At 42.3% G+C, this 12,036-nt stretch overlaps 1 protein-coding gene across 5 annotated transcripts in view; it reads left to right on the forward strand.

Annotated features, from left to right (window-relative positions):
• LOC127569898 (zinc finger and BTB domain-containing protein 20-like) overlaps nt 1–12,036 on the forward strand; it is a 197,883-nt gene that overhangs the window by 67,126 nt on the left and 118,721 nt on the right. For all 5 annotated transcript variants that reach the window (XM_052014937.1, XM_052014936.1, XM_052014942.1 and 2 more), the window contains exon 2: nt 7,972–8,051. The gene's annotated coding sequence lies outside the window, so the exon portion shown is untranslated. The remainder of the gene's footprint in view (nt 1–7,971; nt 8,052–12,036) is intronic.

The raw sequence follows: 12,036 nt of genomic DNA on the forward strand, positions 1-12,036 counted from the left end.
CTGTATTCCAGCGAGTATAGTCCCAGGCAACTCAATCTCCCCCATCTCCAGAATCAACCTGTTGAACCTCCTCTGCACCACCTCCAAAGCCAGTACATGTCTCAAGTAAGGAGACCAGAATTGCATGCAGTATTACAGGTGTGGCCTCACCAGTACCCTGTATAGTTGTACCTCCCTGCTCTTAAATTCAATCCCTCGAGCAATGAAGGCCAACATTCCATTTGCTGCCTTGATAACCTGTTGCACCTGCAAACCAACCTTTTACCATGCATGCATGCACAAGCACTCCCAAGTCCCTCTGCACAACAGCATGCTGCAATATTTCACCATTTAAATAATAATCTCATCTTCTATTTTTCCTTGCAAAGTGGATGACCTCGCATTTACCAACATTGTACTCCATCTGCCAGACCCTTGCCCACTCTCTTAACCTAGCTCTCTGCAGACTCTCCGCAGTTTGCTTTTAAACTCAATTTAGTGTCATCAGCAAACTTAAATACTCTATACTCAGCCCCAAGTCATTAATGTATATCATGAACAGCTGTGGGCCCAGCACCAACCCCTGCAGCACCCCACTCACTGCCAACCAGAGAAGCACCCATTTATCCCAACTCTGCCTTTTATCAGTTAAAAAAATCCTTTATCCATGCTACATTACCCCCAACTCCATGCATCCTTATCTTATGGATGTCTTTTCTGCAGCACCTTATTGAATGCCTTCTGGAAGTCCAAGTATACAACATCCACCTGTTCCCCTCTATCCACTGTGCTCAATTATATCCTCAAAGAACTCCAGTAAGTTTGTCAAACAGGATATGCCCTTCCTGAATCCATGCTCTGTCTGGCTGATGAAACCACTTCTATCCCGTTGTCTTGCTATTTCTTACTTAATGATAGCTTCAAGCATTTTCCTGACTGCAGATGTTAAGCTAACTGGCCTATAGTTACCTGCCATTTGCATACATCCTTTTTTAAAAAGCAGTGGTGTGACATTCACTATGTTCCAATCTGCCAGGACCTGCCCAGAGCCCAGAGAATTTTGGTAAATTATCACACGTCTTCACTGTAACTTCCACCATTTCTTTCGGTACCCTGGGATGCATCCCATCAGGACCAGGGGACTGGTCTACTTTTTAGGCCCACTAGTTTGCTCATCCATAGCATCTCTCTTTGGCACGTTAGACGTGAAGACTGACAAAAGTCATTCAAGGCCTCGGCCATTTCCACATTACCCAATATTAATTCCTCCTTCTCATCTTCCAAGGGACCTACATTCACTTTTGGCACCCTTTTCCACTTGATACAATCATAAACTTACTATCTGTTATTATACTTTGTGCTAGTTTACTTTCATAATCTATCTTCACTCTCCTTATTACTTACTTAGTGGTTCTTTTTGTTGCTTTTTAAAGTTCTCTCCAATTTTCCAGTTTCCCCACTACTCTTGGTGACTTCGTATGCATGAGCTTTTAGCTTGATGCCTTCTTTTATTTCCTCAGTTATCCAAGGCTGGCTCTCCCCATCCTTGCTGTCCTTGGTTTTAACTGGAATATACTTTTGAAAAATCTTAGAAAGTCTTCCACTGTTCCTCAACTGTCCCACCATATAGCCTGTGTTTCCAGTCTACAGTAGCCAACTCTTCCCTCATCCTGTTGTAATCTCCCTTGTTTAGGCATAATACACTGGATTGAACTGTTGGACCCTTCATTTGTATGAGAAATTCAATCAAACTATGATCACTTTCCAAGAGGGTCCCCAACTACAAGATCATTAATTTTACCTGTCTCATTGCACAGGACCAGATCTAAGATAGCATTTTCCCTTGTAGGTTCACTAACATGCTGTTTAAGAAAGTTATCATGGATACTTTGTGAAGTCCTCCTCAAGACTCCCTCGATCAACTTGATTCACCCAATCTGTGGAAGTTAAAAGTCTACGACGACAACCGCCATTCCATTCTTACATGCATCAAATATTCCTTTGGTTATTGCCTGTGCCACTGTAATGTTGTTATTTAGTGGCCTATAGACCACTCCCACCAGTTATTTTTTTCCCTCCCTTTAATTTTCCTTATCTCTGCTCCCTAGATCTTGTATAGTCTCTCACTATTGCCCTGATCTCATTCTTAATTAAGAGTGCTACCCCACCTCCCTTATCTTCCTGCCTATCCTTCCATATTACCTGATACTCTTGGATATTTAATTTCCAGTCGTCTCCACCCTGCAACCATGTTTCTGTAATGGCTACCAAATCATACCCCTTTGTAATGATTTATGCCACAAGTTCACTGCCCTTGTTTTGAATACTGCAGGGATTCAGATAAAGTGCCCTTACATTCATTGTCCTTTTAGAGTCTAGCAACCTTTTGTGTTCTTCTTTTCTGTACTCCACTCTCTCTTTTCTCTTTTGCTCTGGTCTCTGCATTGCTACCCTGTCTTTCTGCATGGATTCCCACCCCCTGCCTTTAGTTTAAACCCTCCCCAACAAACAATCCCCCTAGGACATTGATCCCAGTCCTCCCCAGGAGTAGACCATCTGGTTTGTACTGGTCCCACCTCCCCAGAACTGGTTCTAATGCCCCAGGAATCTACAAACCTTCTCTCCTGCACCACTGCTCAAGCCACATATTCATTCCAACTGTGCTGCTGTTCCTACTGACTAGCACATGACACAGGTAGTAATCCTGAGATGATTGCCTTTTGAGGTCGTACTTTTTAAATCCATATCCTAGCTTCCTAAATTTGGTTTGTCAGACCTCATCCTGCATTTTTCCTATGTCATTGGTATCTACATGCACCACGACAACTGGCTGTTCACCCTCCCCTTCCAGACTGCCCTGCAGCCACTGAGACATTCCTCACCCTTGCACCTGGGAGGCAACACACCAACCAGGAGTCCTGTTTGCAGCCATAGAAGCTCCTGTCTATTCCCCTTACCATGGAATCCCCTACCACTACAGCTCTGCTATTCTTTTTCCTGCCCTCCTGTGCAGTAGAGCCACTCAGTGCCGTGATCCTAGCCACTGCTGCTTTCTCCTGATGAGCCATCTCCCCCAACAGTATCCAAAGCAGTATATCTGCTTTGGAGGGGGATGACTGCAGGGTACTCCTGCACTACCTTCCTGCTACTATTTTGCCTGTTAGTCACCCTTTCCCTTTCTTTCCCTAGACCTTTAAACTGTGGTGTGATTAACTCACTAAACATGCTATCCACAACATTCTCAGCATTGTAGATGCTCCAAAGTGAATCCATGCACATCTCCAGTGCCATCATACAGTCTGTCAGGAGCTGCAGCTGGACACTTCATGCACACGTCATCGGGGACACTGGCAGCCTTCCTGAGTTCCCACATTGCACAGGAGGAGCATGATACAGGTCTGAACTCACCTGCCAGGACTTAAAAGCTTTGACAGAAAATAAAGAGATGGGGGGGAAAGAAAAACAAGAACTTCCCCTCACCAAACCTTAGTGTTACTCACCCTCCTCACTGAAGCCTGATATTCACCAAAGCACACACTTAAACAACCAGCAGCACTTTGACCAGACAGCAACCCCTCTCAAAATGGCTGCTCCAAAATGGTCACTCCACTTAACCCAAACTTTTTATTAGCTGCTGATAATTAGCCAATAACCTATTAACTAACAATTAGCTGACTTACCTCTTAAATTCCTGCAAGTGAAACTTGCAAGGAAACTCACTTCTTCTCAAATCTCCTGCTCTTGCTCAAGTCCTTAGCCGCCACCTCTTGAGCCAAAGCCTCAGCTCCCCATTCTAACACTAGCCCACTCACACAATGGCTGCTCCAAAGTGGCCACTCCGCTTGACCCTTACTACTTTTTATTGGCTGCTGTTAACTAGCTAATGAACCAATCACTCAATCTCCTTGTAGGAAATAAGGCTGGGCAGTTGGTTGACATGTCAGTGAGCACTTTGGGACCAGTGACCATAATTCCGTTAGTTTCAAGATGGTCATGGACTGGTCCCTCAAGTTAGGTCCTCAAGACCTAACTTCAAGATAGGGATGGTTCTTAAGTTAACATCCTAAATTAGGGGAGGCTAATTTTGATGGCATCAGACAGGAGCTCTCAAAGGGACACCTGGCAAGTGGGAGGTTTTGAAAAGAGAAATAGGGGAGAGTTCAAGGCCAATCTGTTCTGGTTGGAGTGAAGGGCAAAACAGGCAGGATTAGGGATCCCTGACTGATAAGGGATATTGAGGATCTGGTCAGGAAAAAGAATGAGGCATATGCCAGGTGTTGGCAGCTGTGATCAAGCAAATCCCGTGAGGAGTTTAAGGGATGAAGGAATACACTTAAGAAGGAAATCAGGAGGGCAAAAAGAGGCTACAAGTTATCAGTAAAGGAGAATCCTGAAAGATTCTGTAAGTATACTAAGAGAGAAAGGGAAAATAGGAAGAGAATAGGTCTCCTTAAGGATCGGTGTCATCTTCGTGTGGAGCTAGGCGAAGTGGATGTAGTCTAAAATGAATACTTCTCGTCTGTGTTCACCGTGGAGAAGATCATTGAAGCTAGGGAATTCAGGGAAGAGAACACTGGTGTCCTGAAAAATGTCGACATTATGAATGAGGCGATATTGGCAGTCTTGAGGTACATAAAGGTGGATGAATCCCTGGGGCCTGAACAGGTGTATCCTTGGATGTTGTGAGAAGCAAGGGAGGAGGTTACTGGGGCCCTGGCAGAGATTTTTGTAATTTCATTTGCCACAGGTGAGGGAGAGGAAGACTGGAGGATAGCTAATGTAGTACCTTTATTTAGGAAGGGCAACAGGGATAAGCCAGGGAACTACAGGCAGGTGAGCCTTGCATCAGTGGCCATAAAGTCATAGAACAATACAGCATGGAAACAGGCTTTTTGGCTGACCAAGAAGCCCATATCCCTCTAAACCATTCCTATTAATGTACCTGCCCAAGTGTTTTTTAAATGTTGTTATTGTACCTGCCTCAACCATTTTTTTAACAATATAAACTTTATTCATAATAAAAGAAACTATAAACAATAATAAAACAGTTCAGACCTTTACATTCGTGTACAGTTCCATTCTCAGTGTTACTTTTTATATATTAAAAAAACACAGCACCGATGCCACACGTGCGGCTCCCAGGGGTGTTACCCCAATCCCATATTTACAATATTTGAGGGGCTTCCTCGCCTGACCCCGCCCCTCCCTCTCCTGTGGCAGAAGAACCCTAAACTGTCGTCCTTCCCCACCGAGTCCTTGCGTTGGCTGTGCCCAGCTTCAGTGCATCCCTCAGCACCTACTCCTGTAGCCTGGAATGTGCCAGTCGGCAGCATTCCCCTACGGACATCTCACAGTGCTGGGAGACCAACAATTTTCGGGCAGACCAAAGGGCGTAGCAGTTGATGTCTGCCTCTGTGTGCGTCCCAGGGAACAGCCCGTAGATCAGAGCTGTTACGTAGCTGCCGGGGATGAAACGTGACAAGGACCCCTGCGTCTTTCGCCACACCCTCCTCTCAAGCCCACAGCCCGCAAAGAGGTGGGCGACTATCTCGTCCCTAGCGCAGTCCTCCCGGGGGCAGTGCGTGCTGGGGGTGATGCCCCAACCATGCAGGAAGGATCTGACTGGGAGGCCTCCTCTCACCGCCAGCCAAGCGAGGTCTTGGTACTTGTTGGTGAGTTCTGCAACCGTTTCCTCTGGTAGTTCATTCCATATACGCATCACCCTCTGTGTGAAGAAATTGCTCCTCGGGTCCCTTTTAAATCTTTCCCCTCTCACCTTCAACTTATGCCATCTAGTTTTTGATTCCCTTTCCCTGAGAAAAAGACTGTGCATTCACCCATCTATTGCCCCTCTTGATTTTATGCACCTCTTATAAGTGGTGGGAAAGTTATGGAAAGGATTCTGAGAGAGGAAATTTATTTGCATTTGGAAAGGCAAGGACAGATTAGCTATGGTGAGCATTGCTTTGTGCGTGGGAAATTATGTCTCACAAATTTAATTGAGTTTTTTGAAGAAATGACCAAGAGGATTGACAAGGGCAGGGCAGTAGACATTTTCTACCTGGACTTTAACAAGGGCCTTTAGCTCACTGAGTTCATGCTGCACATCAAGTACCCATATTTACTCTGATCCTCCCCTGACCTATTTTATTCTCACCACGTTCCCACCAACTTCCCCTCCCTCCCCTTTTCTCCCCCAATACTTTCCCTAGATCTACCAGTCATTTACACACTAGGGGCAATTTATAGTGTCCAGTGAATCTAACTGCCTGCACAGGATGTGGGAGGAAACTGCAGCAGCCAAAGGAAATGTGGTCACGGGATGAATAAGCAAATTCCACACAGACAGCTCTGAAGGTCGGGATTGAACCTGAGTCACTGGAGTTGAGGTAGCAGCTCAACTAACCATGCTACTGTGCTGCCCTAAGATCTGGGCCATACAAGACTAAATCATCAGGAATTGTCAAGAAAATTCCCACAACCCCTAGATAAAAGCTCATCAGTCTCGACCTGAAAGATAGTAGATTATTTTTTTGTGTGAGAAAAGATGTATGCAAAATTCAACTAGCTTGTACTACTAAAATTAATGCATGTACCAGAAGTAGTGATGCTGAAATCACACCTGTGGGGTTTCAGCATTTTCTTAATTTAACACTACATTAAGTTGGACCAAAGTGGCTCATTTCTGTGCTGTAATTTCTGAATAATAAGTTATCGTTACTAGTGCTTAATTGAGTCTAACTGAGCACTAATGTGTTGATCGACTTTAAAATAAAACATCTTTTTTTAAGATAAGCATGCAATGTAACTAACATATGACTTCTTTTCACCGTAAGAGTAGTTTGTCCAGTTTTTAATTAACATTGTCAAATAAGCAAGAGTACTTGAGTTGCTACAGCAAAATTTTGGCCCTTGATGTAACTTTGTTCAAGAAACCATACACGTCTTTGTCCTGTACTTTTACTGTAGAAAATTCTGACGCAACTAAGAGTTTGAGTATTTGGAAATGTGAATGAAGGTGTCTGCATTTCACGTAACTTTTGCTTTGTGTTTGCATTGGGCTGGTTAATAACATTTTCAATGGAAGAAGGTAGATGGATAATTTGTCATAATTATTTCATTATCTGAGCTGTAATGGTGCAATTATAACCTCAGGAATTTGACTCCTTTAATAGTAATTCCAAAACCATCAATATAATTTTGAAATCTGTGTTTGAAACTTGTTTTCGAGACTTTCTGTTCCTGATTTCTGTACTTAAAATGTATGCATAACAGTATTTAATTAGCTGTGAAATGCTTTGGGCCTGTCTGAGGTCATCACTGGGTGTGAAAGTCTGAATAAATAAAAAAGGTCTTCATACTTCTTAATGAAGACAATTATGTTGCTTGTTTTGATTGCTTTCTTCTTTGGGAGCGGAATATTTCTCATCTTCATTCGACATTATCAATATGATGTGGTCAACACATTGTTATCCAGTGAATCGTTAAAGAGCTGCATTAAAAATGATCAGTAATTAGATTCAGGTCAATTCAAAGATTAGGAATGTTAATTCTCTCTTTGTAGCTGCTTGTCTCTTGGCCTGAGGGTTTATATGAATTATAATAGAAAGTACATGGTAGCCAATGACGACCCTCATCGGTTCAATTGTGGAGTTACCTACACAGCTTCAAGATAATAATCAACTTGTTTTTCCTCAGAAGGTGGGCTTTGCTAGGAAATCTGTCATTTATTACATATCACTGGATGCCCTTGAGAAGGTTGCAGTGGATCTTTTTGAATCATTGCCTTTGGTATGGCAAAGATGCTCACACTTTGCTGTTAAGTTGCGAATTACAGGATTTTGATCTGATGACGATTTTTTATTTAGAAATCACTGCGCCCACTAATCAAATATGAGTAAGGGAAGTCAAACCACGTACAATGTGAACGCAGTATAATTTAAAATGGGAAGGGATTTAAAATATATCTAACAATTCACAATTCTCTTACAGATTATGTGATGACAAAGTTGAATATAAGGTGGAATAGCATTAAAGAGAATATAGCATTGCTAGAAGATACACTTGGTACAGTAAGTACAATTTTATATATATTTTAGCCACAGGATAAAATAATCCAGCAATGTTGTATTGGCTGCTGTATATTTCTTTATCAAATATCTCTGATTTCTTTGATGCCAGTATCCCTCTAAGCCTGTTGCTTTCACATAACTTCTAGACCGTAAGGCCACCCTCTCAACATCGTCAAAATAATTTCCACAGTCACGTACAACTACATTTCTACATCAACTCACAATGTTTCAGACTGTTTTTCGAAAGATAAGATCCACTACATATCTTTGCAACTATATAATTTTCAGAAAAATGTGCAAATAATATAATTTGAAGCTGAAAATGCCACCAGTATTTCTAGAATTGTACATAACAAAAATATGATTTGACTTATTTGATCATCATAAATCAGTGGTCCTCTTAAAATATTCATTGCATAAAATAACACACCTTTTGATTTCCCATGTGCAGTGAAATTTGAGATTCACATTTGTTAATATGTATGTTTGTAGCTGCATCAAGGATAGTGACTACACTACTGTGCTGCCCTAATATTTTGGCTGTAAAGTACAACGGGTTCTGTGAAAGGGTCACGAAAGACATAAAATAAATACGAGTCTTCCTTTCTGCTTATCTCTAACAATTTAGAATTTTGTAAAAAAAAATGGATTGGAGCACTCAAATTCTACTTGCAATATTCAGGGTAAATCAGATAAATTAACTTAATTTGGAAAGCTATTTGGTTGTCTTTGGCATTGCACTTTTTGTTTCTGGGGATATTGGCATCACTGAGAAGAGCAACACTTAATCACATGATTTATTGCCCAAGGGAAGGCTGTGATGTGTCATTTTTCTGAAACACTGCAGCCATTATGAAAAAGGCACCCACAACAATGCTGTTGGGTAGGAAATTCCAGGTTCTTAAGTATAGCGGGTGAAAATGGAGCATGTTCCATCATACTTCTGACTTGTGCCATGCCGGTAGTGGGAAGGCTTTTGGATTTCAGGAGTGAGTCATTCACTGCAGAGTATCCTGCCTCTAACCTGATCTTGCACCTATTGTATTTATATGGCTGGTTCAATTGAGCTTGCTATCAACAGTGACCACCAGGATTTTGATGGTGAGATGGTAGTTCCATTGAATGTCGAAGATTGGTCATTCGTCACCTCTCTTTTGGGAGATGCTAGCGCTGGCACTTCTGTGACACAAATGTCAATTGCTGTTTATCAGCTCGTTGATAAATGTTGTTTAGGTCTTGCTGAATGCAGGCATTGACTGCTTCATTTGTTGAGGATTTGCGATTGGAATTGAACATTGTGTAATTATCGGTAAATATCCCCACATCATACCTCAAGGAATGTAATTGATGAAAGAGCTAAAAATGGTTGATCCTAGAATACTGCCCCAACAAAAACTCTTGCAGTGCTTTCCTGGGGCTGAGGTGAGTGACCTCCAACAACCATAACCACTTTGTCTTGCCTTATGCAAGATATGGCTCCATGCAAAGAAATGTTTTTTCCTTTGTTGCCCATTGGAGTGGAGTTTCACTTGGAGTCTTTAATGCCACACCCGGTTAAAGGATATCACCTCAATATTGAATTCAGTGTTTGGTTTTATATTTGGACCAAGGCAGTGATGATCTCTAGATAGTCCTCACAGAACCCAAATTGAGCATTTGTGAGCTAGTTGCTAGTGAGTAGGTGCTATTTTGATGGTGCTGTCAACAACATCCACAATCAACTTGCTGCTGACTGAGAGATGACTGGGTGGTAATTAGGACATACTGGGCCCATTTTCCATATTGCAAAGCAGATGCCAGTGTTGCATTTGTACTGGATTGGACTAAGCTTGGCTTAAATGGTAATTAGTTCAGAATGCAAATGCTCAGAACCAGAGCCAGATGTTGTCTGGTCCCATGACTGTGTACAGTACTGTCAGCCATCTCCTGATGTCAAATGGAATGAATTGATTTAGATGAAGATAGCTTCTCTGCTGATGTAATTCTCAGGATTATCCACTTGGTAGTTCTGGCTGAATATGGTTACAAATCACTTTAGCACTCATGTTGGGTCTTGCCACTGTTGAGGAATAGGGATGTTCTTCCAGCCATCTCTTTTTTTCCCCTTGTTAACATCTACCACCACTTATGTGTAAACATGGCAGGATTGTAGATCATTGAATTGATTCCTTGATTGTGGGATCACTTAGCTCTACCTAATGTATGCTCTTCTTTTCTGTTTAGCATATTTGCTATTCTGTGTTGCAGCTTCTCCATGGTTGGCATCTCATTTTTTAAGATATGTTTGTATTGTCCTCAAATGCTCTTTTGCCCTCCTCATTAAAGCTGGCTTTATATCCCGACTTGATAGTAATGGGAGAGTGAAGGGTATGCAGACCTTTGGAGTATAAATTATGGCAGAGTAGTTTTCTGCTGCTATTGATGGCCTGTAGCACTTTATGGATGCCCAGTATTGAATTGCCAATTACATTCTGCATCCTTCCATATTAATTGAATGGTAGTGTGGAACAGGACAACAGGTGTTGGGTGTGAAAATGAGACAATGTCTCTGTAAGGACTGTGTGGTGGCCACCAGTGTATCTGCAGCAAATGGATTCATGAGGACGAGTATCCCTGTTGTTGGTTTATAGAATGTTGCGGTCAGAATTGAGGACTTGGCCAGCTTGGTCATTGGTAATGCTACCAAACCAGTTTTGGTGATGATCATTAAGGTCTTCAACCTATGTCTTGCTTCTTTCAATGCTGCTATCATTCAGTATGGAGGAGCCCATATTCACCACCTCAGGAACTGAGTAATTGGCAATCAGGAGGTGGGTCCTTTGCCTCCATTGAGACATCATGAGGTCTGGTCGCTCTGCCTATATATCGCTGAACTGGTGGATCTGTTTTGTTGTTTTGTGGTGTTGGGTATACCCCAACCTGTTCATCTGGCTATAATTCTAATTCTGTCGTCATTTTGAAACCTTCATTATTTTCTAAATGTTGAGCCTCTGAGTGAAAACCAAAATCACCTGGTGTCATTTTGGTTATCTTTTACTAATTTTCCAGGACTTCTATTGCTTATTCAAAATTGTGCACATTGTCCCATAAAAAAAAGACCACGTATCTCAGTGTTCACTGAGGATAAAATAACAGTTGCTCGAAAGATAAGGGAAACAAGTGGAGATGTTTTGGAGGACATTCATCTTACTAGGGAGGCAGTACTTGCAGCCTTTCAGCGCATTAAAGTGGATAAATCCCCAGGGGCCTGACTGAGTGCATCCTCGGACTTTGTGGGAGGCTGGAGAAGAAATTGTGGAGGCCCTCGCGGAGATATTTGCTTCGTCGTTAGCCACTGGTGAAGTTCCCAAAGACTGGAAGTTGGCTGATGTCATTACGTTGTTTAAGAAAGGTAGCAAGGATAGGCCAGGAACTACAGGCCGGTCAGCCTGATATTGGTGGTGGGGAATTCTGAGGGACAGGACCAAACAGCACTTGGATAGAGTCTGATTGGGAGGAGTCAGCATGGCTTTGTGTGAGGAAAGTTGTGCTTGACAAATCTTTTAGAATTCTATGAAGAGGTAACTAAAAAGGTTGATGAGGGTAGAGTAGTGGATGTTGTCTTGCACAAGGACCTGCATGGTAGGCTGGCCTGGAAGGTTAGGTCCCATTGAATCCAGGGAGAGCTAATTAAGTAGATTCAAAATTGGCTTGGAGGTAGGAAGCAGACGGTGGTTGAAGGTTGTTTCTCAGAATGGAAGCCAGTGACTAGTGGTGTGCTGCAGGGGTCGATGTTAGAACCCTTGTTATTCGTTATTTATAGAAATGATTTGGATGCGAATGCACATTGCTTGATCGGTAAGTTAGCGGATGACACGAAATTAGGTGGTGGTGTTGATAGTGAAGGTTATTGTAGATTACAGGGGGATCTTGATCAGTTAAGGAAGTGGCCTGAAGAGTAGCAAATGGAGTTCAATACAGGTAAGTGTGAAGTGATGCATTTTGG

The sequence above is a fragment of the Pristis pectinata genome, chromosome 4 (genome assembly GCF_009764475.1).
Source record: "Pristis pectinata isolate sPriPec2 chromosome 4, sPriPec2.1.pri, whole genome shotgun sequence".
Classification (NCBI taxonomy): domain Eukaryota; kingdom Metazoa; phylum Chordata; class Chondrichthyes; order Rhinopristiformes; family Pristidae; genus Pristis; species Pristis pectinata.